Raw genomic sequence first — 22,370 nt, 5'->3', positions numbered from 1 at the left:
TTACTTTCCTCCAAAATCCAGGTTACAATCTACAAGGCAGGAGCTCAAGGCAGCTACTTGTCACATCACATCTTACTTTTGCTCAACTTGGTTTCTCCTCTCTTATGTAGTTGAGGACCCCCAGCCCAGAGAATGACACTGCCCCACAGTGGTCTGGGTCTTCCCATATCAATTAGTTTCAAAGCTGACAATTAAATCTAATCATCATGGTCAAAGAGCAAGAGAAAACAATAAGTAGTCTGATGTCTGGGGTCCCATAAAGGAACCCAAGCGAATAGAAGGGTGAATTTTGGCTCATGGAGTTTGTTATAGTGGGGAAGGCACAGCAGCAGACAGGATCCCAGCCATAGGGTAGGAATATGGTCAGGTCTGGGCAGATTGGTAAACAGAGAGAGGGGACTGCCAATGCTCATGTTCTCTTCCTTCCATTTACTTAGCCCAACCTATAGTAGGGTGATACCTATTTTCAACACTGATCTTATCCACTCAGGTTACATTTTCTAGAGAAGTCTCTGCAAACATAGTGAAAGTCTGCCTCATTAATTCCCTAGTGTTCTCAGTCTTATAAAGTTGCTAACAAAAGCTAACCATGACCCGTATAGCCAGCCCTCTGCTCAATTGTTTCCTTATCTCCAACTCTAGGACTTCATATCTTTACAGTATTTGGCTCAATAAGATAGCTATAGCAGGATGAGGGATGTGGATACCTAAAGAAGGTGTCTCTAAGAAGTTCTGGTGATTTCCTTTACTGATACTATGAATCATACTGTGTAAGAATACATAGCCACTGGTCCATATCCTCATGGACAGCTCTGTCCCAGAATGTTCTCTTTTCACATATATTTGTTTGTATATGTATTGTGTGTGTGTGTGTGTGTGTGTGTGTGTGTGTGTGTGTACATATTTAGATGCCACAGCATATATGAGGTCAGAGGACAACTTTCAGGATTCTGTTCTCTCCTTCTACCATTTGGGGATTGACTTCAGGTGGTAAAGCCTGATGTAGGTTTGTTTACCCATTGAGCAATCTGGTTAGCTTGGTTGTGAATTACATACATTGAATATCATTCCAGTTACATACATTGAATATCATGTTACCTGGTGGAAGCTGAGAGTCAAAACATCAGTAATAGTTCTCTAAAAGAAAACATATGAGCATTCATGCTGAGTCCCATACACAGAATGTGACAAATGTTTTAAATGTTAAAAAATGCAGAGTTAGCCTCAGGTCCATTTTGGCTGGACTTTCCAATAAGTTACTTAAATTGTTTTGATCTTCAGAACTTTTCATGTCATTGAAGAAGACTTTCTATCCTCTCTTTTTAAGAGAAGGACCCTCACTTATTAACACTACTCCTTGTGTCAAGCATCACACAGACCTTGAGTGCTCCATGGGTCTTGCTTTGTTTTACTTTCAGCATCATGGGCAGACTTTCAAGCTCCATTTATAAGTGAGAAAAATGGACTTCAACTAAAAACTTGTCCAAGACCCAGCAAGTCAAATACAGGTAAGATGTGAACCTTGAGGTTGTTTGTTAGTTTGAGTAATTTTGTTTTCCCTGTGGTGGTTTGAATAGGTTTGCCCCCCATATACTCATATGTTAGAGTGCTTGGTCCATGTGGAGTGACACTATTAGGAGGTGTGGCCTTGTTGGAGAAAGTATGTTACTATTGGAGTGTGCTTAGAGGTCTTTATGCTCAAGCTCCACCCAGTGTGGAATTTCAGAGCCTCCTCCTGGTTGCTTTAGGAATACAGTCTCCTGACTACCTTTGGATCAAGATATAGAACTCTCAGTTCCTTCTCAAGAACCATGTCTGTCTTGATGCTGCCATGCTTTCTGCCATGATGATAATGGACTGAGCCTCTGAAACTACACCAGTCCCAATTAAATGTTGTCCTTTATAAAAGTTCCTTGGTCATGGTGTCTCTTCATAGTAATGAAACCCTAAGAGAACTCTCATAATTATTGTTCCTAACCACTATATCTCATTGCTTGCCTATGTACAGGGTTATATACCCCTGACCACACACAGCATGATGTAATGGAACAAGTCTGCCCTAGAAATCAGAAGGCTTGGGAGTTAGCATAGATTCTGGCTTTTAGAGTGTGACCTCTTTGAGTTTCTAGATCCTCACATAAAATGAGCTTGGTCCAATCTGACTCACCAGATGGATTAAATAAGAAAGTGTAAGGGGACACTGTGTGCTCACACATTGACAAGCAGAGGAAGATGATATAATGACAGTGATGATGTGAGTCAGTATGATTTCTGCTGCTTCAGAAAAGTCTTAGGACTCTCAGGAATTGCTCCCTTGGCAATGAGCTGAGTAAATATTTCAACCTCCTTTAGTAGTTTGGTGCCTGAGCTTCAGAGAAAGTATGGCATATTGAAATGATGTGAAACCAGACTACCATACCTACCATTAAACTTGGAAAGACAGAGCTGTTCTTTCTACATGGGAGATTTCATTTGTTTGTTCAAATAGATATATAAACAAACAGGTAACTTAACACACACACATACACACACACACACAGCAAAAAAGACAGTTGCTGAATCCTTCAAAATTACACAACTATAATCCTTGAAAGTGTCTCTTGGGTGCAATGTTGCTGACAATTATAAGTCATAATGTCTTTTCCTCAAATATCTGAAGGCTTATCTCTCCTTACACTGCTGCCCAGTCCTTGTCATTAGTCTTTGGAGCAATAAGGGGCTCCTGATGAATGAGTTAAAAGAAATGTTTCAGTGTTAGGAAGGGTGTGTTAAATGGTCCAGAGGACAGAAGCCTTGCTGGGCAGTAAGGATTTGTGTTGAAAGAGGTGCTGGGTGATCTTCTGATTTTAGAGATGAGGCTGGAGTCAACACTTATACTTTAGATCAAACTAGAGAAATAAACACAAAGAGCATAGGTTAAGTGAAGTAAGGCTCTGGGGAGTCATGATCACAGAACAGAACAGGCCAAGTCTAAATCCAAAATCAGTGGATGATATCTAGGGTGGAAACTGAACAAACAACAACAACAAAAAGGATAAGGCAAAAAAATATAGATTTATTGATCATAAATGACATCCCTGAATATTGAATACAAAGAAAAGTCATTCAGTTACATATACCAACTTATAGGCTAAGCAAGATATAGGAGTGGATTTGACCTCATTTGGAAACTATGCTCTTCCATTTAACTCATTGTGAAGTAGGAAATAAATTGCCCTCCTAACAGATAAAATTATTATATTGTCATGTCCTTGTGAGATGTATAACATAGTAGAAGATACATCTAGAGGTAATTCATGCTTCATGAATGTTGATGGTTATAACAAACTGTTGTGTTAATCTTTATCCTTTGAGAAAAGGTACTCTCTTTTGCTCTAGATGTAGTCTGTCTGAAGGATCATAAAACTGGGTTCTTAGAGTGCCTTAGCAGAGATAGGCAGTTAGGACATTAGTTACTTTTCTCGTCCTTGTGACCAAATACCTGGCAAGAAAAAACTTACGGGGGAAAAAAACGTTTATTTTTTCTCATAGCTCTGAAGAATGAAGTCTATCTTGTGAGGAAAGACATGGTGATAGGAGCCTTAATCAGGAATCAGGGAGAGATGAATGAATGCTGGAACTCTTCTCTCTCTCTCTTTCTCTCTCTCTCTCTCCCTCTCTCTCTCTCTTTCTCTTTCTCTCTTTCCCTCTCTCTCTTTCTCTTTCTCTCTCTCCCTCTCTCTCTCTTTCTTTCTCTCTCTCTCTCTCTCTCTTTCTCTCTCTCTTTACACATACACACACACACATTTTATTTTTTTCCTTTCTTTTCACTCAGTATAGGTTTAGCCTATGGAATAGCACAGCCAACATTAAGAGTGAACCAACCAAACCTCCTTGGAAACACTCCAGAAGCAGTGTCTCCTAGCTGATTACAAAATCCTTCAAACTAACAATGAAGATCATTTCATTTAGTCTAATTATCAACTTTATACAGCCTGATAAGAAAGTCTTAATGGAAAAATTTCCTGATCAGAATGGTCTGTGGGCACATCTGGGGTGTGAATAGGGGTGGCGGTGGTGTTGTCTTGCTTGTTAATTAGTGGAGAGGAGACTAACTCACTATACATAACACCATTCCTAGGAAAGTAGTCCTGGCCTGGCCTGGTGGAGTTCATGGTTGGGGTTAGTATATGGTGGATGCTCCTCACATCATGGTGGCTCAAGAGATGGAAAGTGGCATCAGAATTAGGGGTTGGGTTATAGGCTTCAGATTCCCACCAATTCCTGCCAACCTGATCCTACCTCAGAAAGGAGCTATAAGCAACAAATATATCATTAAAATAGTACTCTCTGGGGAGCAAGCAGTGCACTTTCAGGCTTTCTAGGATGGGCCCATTGGAGGGTTATCCCAACTGCCACACCTAAAGATTCCTCCCAACAAGACCAATTTGTAGAGCAGCCAGGTGTGACCAGAAAGGTTGCAGCAGAACGGGGTGGGGGTGGGGTTGTCTCTGACTGGCACCTGGATGAAGATGTGAAGAGACAAGATAAAAGCAGGAGTCATCAAAGAGAAACAGACACTGAGTAAGTTGGAAATGTAGAAGACTTAAGGTTTCCACTATTGAAACCTTTCAGGCCTAGGAGAGTAATCAATGGGAACTTGTGAGATGACGTTAGGTTGCCAAGGACTATCTGAGTGTTGATTGACTGTAAATGGGAGATAAAATGAAATCAGTAGTTAATTACACAAGGTATAAGACTAATAAGACCACTGTTAAGATTATAATAAATGTAACCCAGTTTTAGCATTGAAGCCCAGAGATCTAATTCTAAAGCTGTTGACTGATAGGATAGTGAAACCAGCATGTTCTCAGTCTGCTTTTGTAAATGTTATAAGGCAAGGGAGACATTAGCAGATGTATAAGGCATAGAGAAGCAACATTTTGTTTGCTCTGCAGTCTTACTATGTGTGATCCCATTACTGTTGCTAAGATTAATCAGCAATAACCATACCACTGGCTTACTATTCTGCTGGCTTGAAGTTTTCTCTACCAAATCAATTGTTTACTTTTTAGTTCAATCTAATTCAAATTGTTAGAACATGAGTAAAATATAGACCTTTTTCCAGATTGTAACATTGATGGCCCTTTATTCTAGTTCCTGGTAGAGCAATTATTCCCAGCTGAAGTCCCATAAGTATGTCTTTCATTGTCTATACTATTATTCATTTTTATTCTAGTCTTCCAAAATTATACCAAAATTGTCCAGTAAGTTGCTTAAAACACTCTAAGATTTCTCTGCACTGTATCTCCAAACTTTTCCAAATTCTTCCCACAAATCAGTTTCAAAAGCCTAAGAATCATGCAGTCAGATTTAGTCAAAGCAAAGATGCCATTTCTCCTGAAGCAGTTTTGTGTATTAATTATTTGGAATTGGTATGACCAAAGTGCAGGATAGAAACAACTTACAGAGATAATTATACAACTCAGAGCATTCTAGTCCATTATAGATGACAAGGACAGAGAGCTCATGATGGGGAAAACATGTGAGAGGCTCCTTGCATTACAGTGGACCAGCAAGCAGAGAATAAGTCCAAAATCAGGGGTTGAACTATAGCTTACTTAGGTTCAGCTGTACTGACCTACTTCTACTAACTGGGTGCTGCTCCCTTAATGTTGTGCAGCCTACCAAAAAGGAAGCATCAGCTAGAGAAGAAGACATACAATGGTAGCATTTCAGGGGAATTCAAATTCAAGAAATACAAATGGTGTTTTAAATTTTAGATATTTCTTCTTGGAGAGTCTATTGCAATTTTTTTTTTTTTTGCATCTTCTTAGGTAGTTTTCTGAAGTCATGGATCATATCTTACTCATATGTATATCCCCGATAGCTTCATGAATGAGTAAGTTTCAGAAGAAGAACTTATTAGATGAGTAGATATATGAGTGTGTAAATGGATATCTTAGTTTGGGTTTCATTGCTGAAACCATGGCCAATGCAACTCTTATAAAGGCAAACATTTAATTGGGGCTGGCTTACAGTTTCAGAGGTTCAGTTCATTGTAATCATGGTGGAAAGCATGGGAACAAGCAGACAGACATGGTGCTTGAGAAGGAGCTGATAGATTCTATATCTTGATCAGAAGGCAGTCAGAAGGAGACTGTCCTCTGCAGGCAGGTGTGGGGGGAATGGCTAGAGCTAAGCCCACCCCCACAGTGATTAACTTCTGCCAACGAGGTCACACCTACTTCAAGAAGGCCACACTTCCTAATAGTGCCACTTCCCCTGGGCCAAATGTATTCAAACCACCACAATGGGTGACTGAATGAATACAAAATAAGTGAAAACAGAAAAAAAAAAAGCTGTTTCCCCGAATGCATTAAAATGGGTCTGGTTTGGACGTGTCTACCTACTCCCTGTTCCAGCTCATCTCTCCTCAGAATTTGAAAGTTTCTATGTATGTTACTCTTTCCTAAACAGGAACTCAGAAGGGGGTGCTGGCATGCAGAGAAAAGTCATTGATTCTTAAATGATAGGGCATACAGGTTTTAAGAAGTTAAGTATGAATGCAGAACACACACCCAGTTAAAAGATGAAAATACAGTGGCTGGTTTTGTGTGTCAACTTGACACAACCTGGAGTTATCACAGAGAAAGAAGCCTTCCTTGAAGAAATGCCTCCATGAGATCCAGATGTAAGGCATTTTCTCAGTTAGTGATCAAGGGTGGGAGGACCTATTGTTAGTGGTACCATCCCTGGGCTGGCAGTCCTGGGTTGTATAAGAAAGCAAGATAAGCAAGCCAGGGGAAGCAAGCCAGTGAGTAACATCCCTCCATGGCCTCTGCATCAGCTCCTGTTTTCTGACCAGTTCCTGTCAAGTTCCAGTCCTGCCTTCCTTTGGTGATGAAGAGCAATGTGGAAGTGTAAGCTGAATAAACCCTTTCCTCCCCAATTTGCTTCTTGGTCACAATGTTTTGTGCAGGAATACAAACCCTAAATAAGACACACAAAATGTAGATTTTGGATAATCTGAAGTAGTGACAGTTGGAGCCGTAAGAAAGCATGAAACTGCTGGTTGAGACAAGAAAACCAGAGCTCAGGGTGGAACTTGGTGGTGGGGGTATTTGAGAAAATAAAAATTAGACAAAGGTGGTCAGTGAAAAGATGGGACTTCTGATCTAGAAGCTATGTTTAAGAAATGCTTGAGGTGAGGAATAGTTAGCCAGGTCCAATGCTGGGAGTAAGTGAGATGGGATGGGGGCTAGAAGCAAGGAGCTGGATCTGATACTTAGGTAATTACTGAATGGAAAAAAGAAACAAAAGGAAAAAAAACATGACCGCTCCTAAGTGTGGCAGAGGGGAAGGTTAGGAAAGAACAGGCCCACCCTCTGAGCTGGAGGGTTCAGGGTAGGGGCACTGTGTGTGCCAGGAGAGCCCTGTAACAGGTAGGGGCTGAGGGGTGCAGAGAGAACCTGATAGCCAGGTCATTTTTGGATATGTTAAATATGCATCTCAGCCATTTGTCTCAGGCATGAAACCTAGCTTAGAAAATCAGGTTGCTTGGGGTCAGTGTGTGAATGTGTGGGTGATGGAAAGTGAAGCAAGCAAGTGTGAAACTTGAACAACAACAACAACAAAAACCCATATCTCCTATGGAAAACTAAATAGAACTCGGACTTTGCAAATGTGTAGAGGAGCTGGGGGAGGGAGACAAAAGATTTAGAGAGCTTGGTTCTGTAAGGTCTCCTAGGCAGTGGAAAGGGCTCAATTGCCCCAGATGGAGAAGAAGACAGAGTCTTTAGAGAACCAGAGGGTTGAGTGTATGAAGACTGCTGTAGCCTGTGGAGAGGTATCCCCATGATGGCAAAACATCTCTTGTTTAGTCATTTCTAGCTGAGCTAAGTGCAGACTTTCAGCAAAGCTCTCCCTTTCAGTCTCTGATTCAGATCCATTCTTATGAAAGAGAAGAGTTACAAAACTGTTAAGACTATTGTTCAAAATATCACGGCAGCATTTTTTTGTTCATCAATTCAGATTTAAAATTTAATTTCATGGTACAGTGAGTCCACACACAGGTATATCTATTAAGGTCACCCATTCTGAGTTCACCAGCTCACTCTGGGCATTAATGACTGTAAAAGTTTTTAGGATATATGAATCACCGTTTCCTCTTTCTCAGTGGTCACTGTTTCCAAGTGACTTAAGACTTTCAGATGCTGGCACACCTACAATGTGGGTTATCACCCACCCAGTTTCCGGTCACTGCTCCTGGACCCAACATCCTAAGAAAACAAACACAAACTTCTAAAAGAGTCTCTCAAAGCTTTAAAAGCAAGGCAAGGTGGGGAAAAGAATAAATGAGTCTTGCTTTGTTTCAGAAAGAAGCATATGTACCTTGTTTGAATTATTTACTTAGCTTCTCACTTCTTTTCTTTAAATCAGGAGTTCCTCTTTGTGTCACTCATAGTGCAATGGCCAGAACCCACTTAGCTTTTATAGTCCTTATTGTTATTGGAATAATGGGTGGTTAATTGGTTAAATTCTTTTTGTCTTCTACCCAATGTGAGTCTAGAATTTTCCTGGAGGGCAATGCAGTAATTAGGAGGATGGATTTTAATTGACCTGAAAATGCATTCGCATTTGAAGTTAAATGAATATGGGCACACACATACACAAATGATACCAACCAACATACATGTTATATTACACATCTGTAACCACATGTGTGTGACATATCACCAGTGTTTGCTTGACTAAGTGGCACATACATATTGATAATATTTGTCTAAGTCATCACACCTTCCAAAACACGCCTGTAATTCAAGTGTCTAGAATTTAGCACTTTGCAGAGATGTCATCTGGATTAGCAGCAAGACCTAACAGAGCAGGAGGAAAGCCAACACCAGGTAAGTTCTTCAAACATCTATGAATGTAAACGAGGAGCAGCTGAGAAACAACCGTCACCCTCTCATCCTGCCTCCATAGTGCCTGAACCCCCTCACTATGTAGGTGGCTGGCCTTTCCTCTTCACTTCTACAACAGTGTGTGTGTGTGTGTGTATGTGTGTGTGTGTGTGTGTATGTGTGTGTGTGTCTGTTTCTTTGTCTGTATCTGTATGTGTCTGTGTCTCTGTGTATGTCTCTATGTGTATATCTCTGTATGTCTGTGTGTATGTGACTGTGTCTGTGTACGCATGTCTGTGTATGTGTGTCTCTGTGTGAATGTCTGTGTGTATGACTGTGTATCTCTGTGGTCTGTATCTGTATGTATCTGTCTGTATGTGTCTGTCTCTGTGTATGTCTCTATGTGTATATCTCTGTATGTCTGTGTGTATGTGACTGTGTCTGTGTGCGCATGTCTGTGTATGTGTGTCTCTGTGTGAATGTCTGTGTGTGTGACTGTGTATCTCTGTGTCTGTATGGATGTGACTGTGTGTGTCTGTGTGTGTGTCTATGTGACTGAGTGTCTCTGTCTGTGTGTGTGTGCATGTGTGTCTATATGTATGCACATGTGTACAATGGTAGAGGTCAGAAGCTGATGTCAGATGTCTATCCTCAATTGCTCTCCATCTCAGATTATTCATTTACAGTGCTGGGAACTAAACTCAGGGTCCCATAGAGATTAGGCAAGCACTGTCCCACTGAGCTGTACTCCTAGCTCCACCTTTGACTTTGTTGAGCTAGTCACTTATTGAACCTGAAGCTTCTTGATTCAGCTAGGCCAGCTGGCCAACATTCAAGGCTCTATCTGTCTCTGATGCCCCAGTCTTAGGGTTACACACACAGGCCACCATACGTGTTTTGTTGCTCTAACCATGGATTCTGGAATCCCACACTCAGGTCCCCATGCTTACACAGCAGCACTTTACCAACTAAGCCACCTCCCCAGCAGTACTATCCCTATTGAAAACAAAAACTAATTTATAAAGAAAAAAACCTAATTTTGATATTTTTGTTATACATAAAACTTTGAGTCCAACTTCCCTAGCCCAGAACAGTTATATTTTTCTTCATATATTGTAGAAAGGATATGTAGATACATTGAATATAAAGCAAAACTATAAGATCTAGTAATGACTCTACAATGTCATTTATCTGTCTGAAAGCTTACTTATTTATTTGGCCAGTCAACAGGGACTGGAAAACTCTTACCTTGTGAGAAGACAAAAACAAGAACAAATAAATCCTGTTCTCTGCCCAGTGTATTATAGATTACCTGCTCACAAAACTTTGTAATATCAGGAGGTAAATGCTCACACAGTGTCAACATGGCCTGGAGGGAATATAGAGGCAAAATATGCAGCTAGAGAGGAACCAGAGGGGAGAAACTTTCAGTATAAGTAGGTGATGGCCTCAGGATGAAACTTTGCAGAGCAAAGAACAACACGTAGAACAGAGCATAGGCAGGTCATGTTTGGGGAGTTACCAGTGCTTTGGTTCAGAGGAAGAGATTAAAACAATAAGGAAGTAAGAGGGGCTAGTTATGAGTGTTCAAGTTGTTTCAAAAATCAGATTCTGAAATTCCTTTTCCTTATCAGTGACAAATAAGACATCAAGTGTTAAAGTCTGTTTGGTGGAAAAGAAAAGGATTAAGTGTCAGAGGCAAGAGTAGGTGACTGGGGAAATGTTGACTTCCTTGGCTGCGAACCTCTGATTTTCTTGAAAGTAATATGTCTTGTCTGGATGGCTGGATATTGTGGTTTCACTTGGCAAGCTGAAATCTAGTTGAGGGGAAGGAGAGTCATGTTTGAAGGACCTTGAATTGAAGCCAAGAGTGAGAAGACATTTGTCCTGGGTACCTCATCATACCGCCCCCAAAAGAGCACACACGTTTTTCCCTTTGAGGTGCAAGTCTATTTACTTGGGAGGGAAACTATGATTTCAAGAGTTTGAACCATCAAGTGACTCATTCAAACCATATTTTGATGAGGTAAGGATGCCTAAATGAAAAACATGTGGATCCATTTTGCTGAAGATCCGTACAGATTTCAAATTAGGGGACAAGGAGAGGGGAAAATCATACCTTGGACTCAATCCAAAAGTAAATGTTTGAGGAATTGTTTGGCATTTCCATGAATCTATGCAGAAATCCAGATATAGAATTCTGTTCTGTTTTGGGAAGTTCTCCCAGAATTGGAAACTTTTGTGTTTTGGGGCTTGTGTGTACATTTTTGTATGTGTGTGTTCTTATGTGTTCCGGCGGGCTGTATATGTGTAGAAATCAGAAAAAAAACCTTCCAGTCTCATCCCTCAAGACATTTTTCACTTTTCTTTTTTAAAACCAGAATCTCTCACTGGCCTCAAACTAGCAAGAAGGCCAGGATGGCTGGCTAATGAGCCCCAGGGACCCTTCCACTCTGCCTCCCCAGAGGAGAAATTCTAGCACATGGCACCATGCCTGCTTTTTATTTACTTATTTTTTTAACATGGGTTTGGGGGCATTGAAGTCAGGTCCTCATGCTTGCAAGGCAAGGCACTTTACAAACTGAGCCATCTCCCCACCCAGAATTAGAATCTTTTGTGAACAATTGTAGAAAAGTAGTTCAAACAGTGGGAATACTTACTCTGTTGAGTACACAATGCACTCACACGGACCTTGAAAAATGTCAGCTCCTGAGATAAACTCCAAAAGACTCTTTAACAATCCTCTTTTTATTCCCTATAAAACACACAACCATACCTATGTGAGTTGGGTCTCACTAGATTATGATGCTCTCGGGAGTTAGTGGTTTGTAAAACAAAAGGTTTATTTCTTCTCTGTATTTTATTACATTGGCTGTGGGCAACCAGAGGTCTTCTCCACACACAGTACAAGGAAGAACAAAAGGTCCTACCTGGGCTACTTCATTCTCCCATGAAAGGAAAGGAAATCACCGATAAAAACCACACACTGCTTCCCCCAACTTTTGCCTACAAGTGTTATAAGCAACTTCTACCTGTACTTGATTGGTCAAAGAAAGTCAAGTGTCTAAGTCCGTGTTAGAGAAGTATATAATTTCCACAGAGAGTGGGCTGGATAAGGGAGCTGTCCTTAGGACAGCTTTATAGAAACAAAGATCCTATTTTGTGTTTACCACATAGTAGGTGTTGGTAGATATGCAACAGATATTGACTGGCCAGATGACAAGTACATTTTCTACTTTTCTTTTTAAAAGTAGGTCTATTGATATTCATTTTTAATAGGGATTCTAAAGACATCAAATATTAATTAGCTTGGGTTAATTATTGCATATTGTATTAGTATCATAATACTACATTGATCCTATAAATACATGCAAGCATAATTTCTCAATTAAAAAAAAAAAAAACAAAGATGGCCAAATGAGACCATGGACTTTACCCCTTATGATTATTCCTGATTTTGTTCTTGAGATGGTGTCTCAGGTGGGTCAAGCTGCTCTGTACATAGCGGTGGGTGGCCTTGAACTTCTGATGTACATGTCTTCTCCCCTCAAGTGCTGGGATTACAGAGGTGGGCCGCTTCATCTGCCTTTCCCCCTTATTCTTATGGCATGAGACTGTCGAAGTTTTGTAGTGGTCATGATGTGAGCTTTCTGAGCTGCTCAGAAAAGCTCTTACCCTAGAAAGGATGCCTCAGGCTCCTTCCTGGCTTTTGTTCCTCTCCCTGCTATCTGTACTCTCCCGCACTTCAGCAGCAGCGCCTGCTCTCACTGCTCTGCTGTTCTCCTGAGGTGAACCTTTTCTGGGATATCCAGTTGCATGGATCCAGGGTGATTTATCAAGGCTCTGAGCGCCTCTGCTAATAGGACAAGGATAGTCTTTGCCTACAGCCTTTAGATACCTCACTTGCAGACAATAATGCAACTGTGTTACTTGAAATTACCTCTTTGGGAGGCATACTTGTTGGAGCAGGCCTGAAATCGCAGCTCACTGGAAGCAGAACCGGGAGGACTGTTTCAGGGCAGCCTGAGCTACATAGAAAGATGGTGTAACAAACAAAGCTTGGTGGGAGCTTCCTCTAGTTGAAGTGGCTAATCAGCCTCATGAAGACATCTGACCTGTTTTGAGAGATTCAAGAATTTTTCTGTCCATGTTTGCAGATAGGAGATGCAAAGGCAACCCATGCCATTTCCTCAGCTTTCTCAGACAACAATATACTATCAATCAGCTCTAAAGCTGGGAGCCCAGAAGTATCTTTGATCCATTTACTTAGCATACTGCTGCTTCCACATTCTGGAGTTTTAAAGCAGTGTTCATTATTAATCAGTCATCTTAGTCATCACTCTGTTAATTCAACACAATGAATAATTTGGAAGCCTTTCTGAGCCTCTTATGTTTCCAGACACCCTCATTATAATTACACATTTTTGTCTTGGTCCTTTTTTTTTTTCCTTGCTGGATATAGATCACACGTATTTGTTTTTCTAGTTCTCAAACACAGACTCTGGATTGGATCCCTTACTAATTAGGCTACTTATGGTCCTCATAGTATCCTACATTCTTGGAAACATGGCCATTTACCAGCTGCCACCCACCGGCCCTGCCCTGGTGATCTTCCTAGGAACTTCCTTCAGAGTAGTGGAGAGTGTCCTGTCCTAACTGCTACAGGATGGGTAATGTTATATTCCTGCCTCACAGAGAAGGAGGATGAAATTCATCAGGGCATTGTGAATGTGTCTGGATCTCCCAGCTTTGTCTTTGAGTTCACCACCACCCAGCACAACCTGCAGAAAAATAGGCTTCCCGTGCCTTGATTGTAAAGGCAACCATGTGTGGTTTCCTCGCTTTTATTCTAGCAGAAGCAAAGAGTGACCTAGTGTCTTTCACATCAGCAGATTATACTACAGGAAGACAGCGGAAATAAGGGGAGAAGAGGAAGGAAATATATCTCTTTCTCATGCCTCCTACTCTCCCAATAGGAGAGACAGCTTTTGGGATCACTCAATAATGACCCTTCTACCACCATAGAGGTTCCTCCACCCCATGATCTCTAGGCAGCCTAAGGATTTTATTTACATCTGTATTTTGCCAATGTCTGAAACTCAGCCCATATATTCCAACACAAAGGCTTTGTCCTTTGGATACCCTGTAGTTACTTCAGATATAACATGTCCAACTAGGCATTGCTGATTGTCCTTGAGACTGCTTTACTCCCTCACCTCCTTTCTAGAGAGGTGGAAGAAAAATGTTTTCCTTGCCACAGTCTTATGTGCTTTAAAGTACCTATTCTCCATACCTAGAAACCCCCACTATTTTTACTGCTTTTTCTGCTGATCATGAGCTCTTTAATGTAGAGTTTATTATTCATCTATATGTCCCTCAATGATAGAGGTTGGGATCAGCTAGCAGTAAATGTCTATACAAACATGGTTACATAAATGTTGAATGTTATCTTAATCCTTGCGATATAAAGAATAGCTTGCTGAGTGCTTGTAGACTAGAGAAATTTGGAAGGGCTTGGACATGACTCTAGACCTCATTTTGGGGAACAGTGATTATGAAAAAAATTTAGTTCGGAACCTACAATACAAAATATGGAGGTCATGATATCAACAGGCCTTATCTCAAGCAAGTAATGAGTGTTGGGGTGAGGTCTGGTGTGATGGTGCAGAAGACAGAAGCTAGAGAGGAAAGGTGGGATCCATGTCCCAGGACAGCTTCAGAAATCCACACAAGGAAGCAGAAGGATCTGAATAGAGCTCCAACAGGCTGTAGAAAGGATGCACGACAGGTATGGCTTATAGCTTAAGTCAGGAGGGTAGTGTATAATTTTCAATTGTTCTGGTGGAAGTACAGAGGGGATACTTCCCCCAGGTGTAGATTTCCAATACAGAATGGCCCAAATCCACAGGCTAGCTGGGTTGTCCATAGGGAAACATGTGATTGACACCCAGCATATGGCACTAGATTGGATCTGCTTAATCCATTCTCATACTGGGCAGGGAATCCCAGAAGCAGAAAGGCGCTGTGACATTGGATAGGAGTTTAAGAGGAGACCCCCCACATTAGAAAGTTATAATTTTCTCTAAAAGCTTGCCTTTTACTCAAAGTCAGCAAGATAGTAGAATTGGCCTGGGAACAAGGTGCGTAGTTTATAGGAACTCTATGTCATTGTTGCAAGTGTTTTACTAATCCATAAATATTCCAAAATAAAAGGCTTTCTTGAAGGGTCTACTAAACCAAGCTAGGTACTCTGTAGGACCCACATCCTCTCTGGATTGGCTTTATTGGATTTCAAATAAGCATTGCATTCAACAGAAATTAAATTAAATAGGCTGCCTTTTTATTGGTTATTAGTAACTGAGGGCATCAAACTGGCTAGGTTTGGTGAAGAGGAAAGAGAGCTGTTTACTGACTAGGTGACACATAACCATTCCCAGGTTCTTCACTAGGGTCACAGTCAGGAAATGCTTACTCTGTCTCTTATAAACCCACCCTAGTGCCAGGCTGTGGAAATAGGCAAGAACTCTGCAATGAAGAAGAGGATATGTGTGGGGGAGGGGGAGATGAGATACTTTCAGGCTATGGAGTTGAGGTCAACCTTTTCCTTGCTTCTTCTATCAAACTTGTCAGCCCCTGCCTGTCCTTATATGACCCAGAGAGCCTGCTTCTTAGGGCTGCCAGTTGACAAATAAGGTTGCCAACAGAAGCCAGTTGCTCTCTTCTGACATGGGAACTTACAACCTGTCATCTTTTGTTGTCTGAGGAGCCGAGAACACAGCCAAGCCAGCAGGGAGAGCCTGTCATTGAAGCCTAAAGCTCATTGGAATGACGTAATGTATTCACACATACTGAGGAAGAGAAATGAATGCTTACTATGGCTACCCTGCTCAGCTCCCAAGAAGCCAGCGAAAAAAATCACAGGAGCAGTGGCAGAGAGGAGGACCCAAGGAACTGTTTGTTTTTGTCTAGGTCTAAAGCCAAAACAAAGAGTTGGACAGCAGTGGTCACAAATTGGGCTACTCATCTACCCGCATCTTTACTAGCATCTTCAACAACCCATCCTGACTCAGATGAGAACCAAGCTCCTAGGTATACTGGAAGTAGAATATAAGGAGCTAATTGATTGAGAAAGTTGCAAACAACTTGAGAGAGAGAGAGAAAGAGAGAGAGAGAGAGAAAGAGAGAGAGAGAGAGAGAAAGAGAGAGAGAGAGAGAAAGAGAGAGAGAGAGAGAGAAGGAGAAGGAGAAGAAGAAGGAGGAGGAGGAAGAGGAGGAGGAGGAGGAGAAGAAGAAAAAGAATGCAGTAATTAGGGGAGGAAAGATGAAAAAGAAAAATACAATCTAACAAAAATCAAGTACAAATTAAAAGTCCTCCTGGAGAGTTGTTGCATTGACACCAGACTGGATGGTCAACAAATAACCAGTGAACTCAGCAAGAAAGTTTGAATAATCCTAAATTGGGGTGGGCTGCACAGCTGCCTGGAATTTCAGTATACATTTGTTTAGGCAGCTCCCAGATTACTTTTTGCTTCTCACCCTTTGTCTGTGAGCTTCACTTTGATGGGGGCAATGACAAGAAGCTCTAGGTGGCATCAGCTGGAGAGGCCTGGAGACCTGCCAGACCACATCACATATCATTCAAGAAAGCCCCAAAGAAAATGTTGACTCAGGGCTAAAGTCTCACCGAGGAGAACAGATATGCAAGCATCAGGTCATTGAGGAGGGACCAACAAAAAGAGGATTCCCTGAAGAGTGAGGACAGGCTAGAGAAGCCAGAAACAATCTACCCAAGGTAGAATAAGCCAGGATGACCCCTGAACACTTCTAGGCCTTTGTACATAGTGTGACCCCGAGTACCACCTCTCATATGAAAAGGGAACTTGGCCTGGTTGTCTATCATAAAGAGGTGTTGTTAGATTCATCTGTAATGACACACCCAAGCTATGATCATGGTTGTTGATTGGGTAAGGCACCTCTGACACTCACCCAGAACAATTCTTATCTGCCACTGACCACCAATACTGATCTCATCAGTTGTGGAAGTGTGTGATTGTTTTATTATTTTCACTGTTACATGGGAAGATCATACTTCCCATTGAATTTGCTCAGACTACGGTCTTTGGAGGGACCAGTGAGCCTGGTGGCAATGGAGTCTTCACAGAGAAATCCCTATTGATATTTCTGCATCGATCTCTCTTCCCACATCCATCACAGTTGCTTTAAAGGCCCTGCAAATTGACCAAAACTCCCTGCCTGACAGTTCCTCTTACCCATAGTTCATTGCTTTTAGTGTCCCCTGTCTTGAAGCAGCCAGTGACGGATTATCGCTAGATCTATCTACCTTTGTCTGTACACATATATGCACACAGTACCTGCCTCCATGGAATACCAAACCTTCTGGAAATAATGCACAATTAATTCTCTTGGCTGCACTTCAAACAAGCACAAAAGGGATATTTTCCCTGTTTTCTGGATGAAAGGCAGAGGCCCGTTCGCTCATGGGAAGAACACTACAAGGATTTGCACTGACTTCTCTGGCAGCTCAGGCCTCTTACAAGACAGTCTTCCTTACTCCCCTATGGAAGAATTAAACGCATCTTCTACTTTCTACATTGGACTGTGAAAAGCGGCAGATCTGTGCTAAATGGCAGTATATGATGGGGCCCTGGGGCTTGAGGGGGGACTAGAGAAGAGTCTTAATCTTTTGTGGGTCTCTGGCTTACATTTTCTGAAGCTGGCTTTTTTGACTAGTAAATCAACACTGAGCTGATCCAGTTCCCTGTATTTGAGCCATGACTACTCCCCAGCCACTAGAGAAGGAACCAAATGCTTGGCAATTCTATCATCTACCTCGAAGGCATGGTGCTAGACCATAAGAATAAATTCAAAGAGCTCAGGGACAGAGAGTCCCTGCTCTCTGTCCCTGCAACCTGCTCTCAGCCCAAGAGTCGGAGGTAGATGATTAGATGTCATTAGAAGAGACTCTCTAAGCCCCGGGACATAATTAACAGAATGGTGGCCACCTGCTGTCAGGTGCCAGCATTGGGGGTAATTAGTAAACCCAGTACCTAAGGATCACAAGGTCTAAGAAAAGAAAGAAGCAGAGAGAGAGAGAGAGAGAGAGAGAGAGAGAGAGAGAGAGAGAGAGAGAGAGAGAGAGAGAGAGAAAGGAGCATTCAAAAAGGCAGAGTGAAATCCCAGAACAAGAACTTGAGAGTTTAGAACAGCAATCTGGAAGAAATCAGTCAGGTCCTTTAGGAGCTGCTGATGTCACAGCAGCTAAGCCAGCAAAGTATCACTGCACCTGCACACCTCGGGACATTGGCTGACCTACTCACAGCCCAAAGCCACTGTCACTGTGCAGCAGGGTCTGTCCTTTAGCAACTTACAAATAAAGGAAAGGAAAGCAATCGATATGCAACATGACGAAAGCCTGGGAGAGCCAAACCCAGTTGGCAGGTCACAGGCCCAGAGAGGCGAGAGAGACAAAAAGGGCCTGGAGATGTCAGCCTCAGATTTCTCAAGCAACACAAAGGCTGTTGGCTTTCAATGCACACTGCTTGCCTCTGTTCACGGGAGAAAGGGGAACAAGGTGGTCAGTGTTAAAGGAAAGAGGGGGACAAACGCCTGACGACAGTCTTGGAGCTGAATTTAAAAACATCAAATTAGAGGCATGTGTGCTGAAATGAGGCTCTGCTGCCTGGGAACGCACCTCCCTAAACAAATGCAGCAATTACTACGGCTGGTGCTTTGGCTCCCGGGTAGCACATTGAACACTGATGGGGGCCAGCGAGCCCACTCATTTCCCAAATCGCCCCTTTCAAAACATCTCCACGGGAAAGTTAGGCCTGTCAGCTCACTGCTTTGATGGCCACTAATACGACACTGCTCCAGGAAGACAAAGCTTAGTGCGTGTTTCCACACTGTTCACCTAGCGTGTTACTCAGCCAGCAAGAGTTACTAGTAGAAATCTGTCTTTCAACTTTAACATTTTAAAGACTCAGATCAACTTACCAATATTACTAACCTAGGCTTCATAATAGTATATACACATGTATATATGTATATATATGTATACACACACACACACACACACACACACACACACACACACACACACTGATATACACACACAGATGTGCCTAAGAATTGTACCCAATAGTGGCCCTGCATCCATACACATCAGTCTAGATTTTCTCTGAAATTCATAACCACCTTTGTCCCAAGCACTTACTCACAGGGCGCTGGAGTTGATACTGTAGCTACCAGGCTACATTCTTGACTTCTTCCCTAACATGGAGTTTCCATAAACTCTGTTGTCTTGTTTCTGGATCTCTGGGTTTCTCTTAAAGATCCAGCTCCTAAGACCCCTGAGTTGGCCTTACTCCTCCCCTGCCCTTGCTCCATGTCTCCTGCCTTGTCTTATCTCCCTAGTCAGGGCTCCCAACTGCTTTTTGTAAGCAGTCATTGTTCAGGGTCTTGGTGTGACCTGAATATATTAGGAAGGTGGCAGGAGATCAGGAAAGGAGAAAAGAAAGAAAAACAGCAAAGCATAAAATGCTCTGTGCGCAAGGTCTTTCCCAACAGAAAGCGGTTTCCTTGGGAGTTAACAGTGATGGAGTTTGTTGGGTGGGTTTTAATGTGTTCTGTCCTGAGCTTCTTGTTTCAAAAGACTTCAAAATGAACATAAGTGAGGCTACTGTAATACAGGGCTAGCAAAGAATGGAGTTTATTACATAAATATGAGAGAGTAGGGGATTCCTAGTAATCATTCTAATATTTGTTCCTTTCAGTAACGGAGAGACTTTGCCCTGAGGAGAGCTGGGTGGTAGCCTCCGCTTCATTACTAACAAAGTTCACAGCCTTATTTATTACAAAAAAAATACTTTCCAATTCAAATCAAAGAAAAACCTAACTACCAATGCATCAGAGATACAGGACAAAGCCTGTAGGTAATAGTTAAAGCGCAGAAGGCTAGGAGCTGTGAAGACAAAAAAAAAAAAAAAAAAAAAAATCATGCCATGCCCAGAAGCAAACACCTTGTGCTTCCAATACCATGTATCCCCTACACTGGATCCTCTGAACTATAACCCTAAATAAACTCTCCTTCCCTCACAAAAACAGTAGGAGCTGGAGTTAAACAGTGGGACTCAGCAGTTAAGAGCACTTATACCACATGGTTTTTACCACTGGCATGGTGGCTCACAACCATCTGGAATTCTAGTCCCAGGACATCTGATGTCCTCTTCTGACCTCCATAGGCACCTACACACAAGCACCCACATAATAAATATTTTTAAAACGTTTCCAAAGGAAGTAGATAACAGCAAGGACACTGAAAGACTAATGCCTTGACAAAAATCGAAAGAAGACATTACATCTACCTTACCAACAAGAATCATCAGCCTTCTTTTGAGTGGAAAGGCATGTCATGCTGGAGGATGGGAAGATCCCAATGTGTTGATCTCCCTAGACTGCTTTGCAGATTGAGCACAGGCTAATTAAAACCCCCAATAGTACTTTTTATGTGAAAATCAGATTCTAAAATTAATGCATACATGCAAGGAACTGCAAAGAACCAGACACATTTGGAAATAAGGAAAAACGCTGGGGCATAGTATTGTTGGGTTTAAGACCTAAAAAGATTCAGACATCAAGATACTGAGAGAGGTACAAAAGGCATGGGAAGTGCAGAGTCCGGAAAGAGACACACAGATCCACATGCATGATAGTTTTGACGGTGGTTCTGAGGCAATTCTATAGAGGTAAAGAAAGTCTTTGTTAACAAATAGTGCTGTTTTTATAGGAAAATGCTATGCCAAATAAAAAATAATCGAGAAAGAAATCAGACCTTTACCTTGTGCTGTATTAAAAATGAATCTGAGAGAGATCATGTATCAAAAGCACAACAAAAATACAACTTATGTGCAGACAAGAATAATAAAAGACACTGAAGCAGAGCAGGTGAAGAATGGGATGCTTGAATGTCTTAGCAAGATGTCTTAGCAATTAAAAGCACTTGCCACAGGAATCTGACAACCTGAATCTAGTTTCCAGATACCATGGTAGAAGGAAGGAAAGAATTGATTCATAAAAGTTGTCTTTTAATTCTTACATGTTTACCATAGCAGACATTCTCATACTTACTCATATACATACATTATACACACATATGCACATATATCAATAGTGATTTTTAAAACAAAGAATGTGTCCATGACTTCACAGCAATACACTAATTAAAAAGAACTATTGTGCCTACTCAACAAGAGGGAAGTTATGCCTGGCATTGGAGACCTAGTCAACTGCACATGGCTAGTGAAATTATGGATCTTGGAGGAGAACCCTTAATGGCCATTTTACTAAACCAGTACAATTCCCAGCTACATTCTAAATATTTGTCTTCATACCCACAGATAAGTGTAGTTCTGACTCCTTAGCAAGGAAACTTCTCTTTGCAACAGATGGAGAACCTTAGAGGAAAACCACAGTGGGCCAAAATGCAGACTTGTGGAGCACAGTACTGACACATCTACAACTCCAGCACCTAAGGCTCAGGAATTACTTCAGAAGAGGAGGCTGAAAGATTTAACATCTAGAGAAACAAGAAGATGCTGTAAGATACACTCATGAAGTCTCATTAACCTGGACAAAATGTGAAACACACACACACACACACACACACACACACACACACACACACACACACACAGAGAGAGAGAGAGAGAGAGAGAGAGAGAGAGAGAGGCCAGTAATAGGCCTCTACGTGGAAGCAGCAGAGTTCATGAGCCCTCCACTGTAGACAACTACAAGGCAACTAAGAAAAGCTGAGAGCTGGAGAAATAGTCTTCCCCAGGGAGGACTGTTTCATCCAATATGAAACAGTCATCATTGAAAACACACACACACATGCGCGCACACACACACACACACACACACACACGCACACACACACACAAACACACTGAAAACACACACACACATACACACACACATACACACACATGCACACACACACAAACACACTGAAAACACACACACATGCACACACACACATACACACACAAACACACACACATACACACACAAACACACTGAAAACACACACACACATGCACACACACACACATACACAAACACACTGAAAACACACACACACATGCACACACACATACGCACACACATGCACACACACACAAACACACTGAAAACACACACACACATGCACACACACACACATACACACACAAACACACACACATACACACACACACACATGCACACACAAACACACACACATACACACACACAAACACACTGAAAACACACACACACATGCACACACACACACACACACAAACAGATATGCATGCACACACACACAAACACACTGAAAACACACACAAACACATGCACACACATACACACATACAAACACACACACACATACATACACACAAATACAATATATATATATATATATATATA

At 41.7% G+C, this 22,370-nt stretch overlaps 1 long non-coding RNA gene across 1 annotated transcript in view; it reads left to right on the top strand.

Annotated features, from left to right (window-relative positions):
• LOC116073161 overlaps positions 1-22,370 on the top strand; it is an 84,866-nt gene that overhangs the window by 25,141 nt on the left and 37,355 nt on the right. Inside the window, exon 2 of the long non-coding RNA XR_004111699.1 lies at positions 1,419-1,508. This is a non-coding gene — a long non-coding RNA (uncharacterized LOC116073161). The remainder of the gene's footprint in view (positions 1-1,418; positions 1,509-22,370) is intronic.

The sequence above is a fragment of the Mastomys coucha genome, unplaced genomic scaffold, assembly GCF_008632895.1.
Source record: "Mastomys coucha isolate ucsf_1 unplaced genomic scaffold, UCSF_Mcou_1 pScaffold23, whole genome shotgun sequence".
Lineage (NCBI taxonomy): Eukaryota > Metazoa > Chordata > Mammalia > Rodentia > Muridae > Mastomys > Mastomys coucha.
This window is presented reverse-complemented; position numbering and strand designations above follow the sequence as displayed.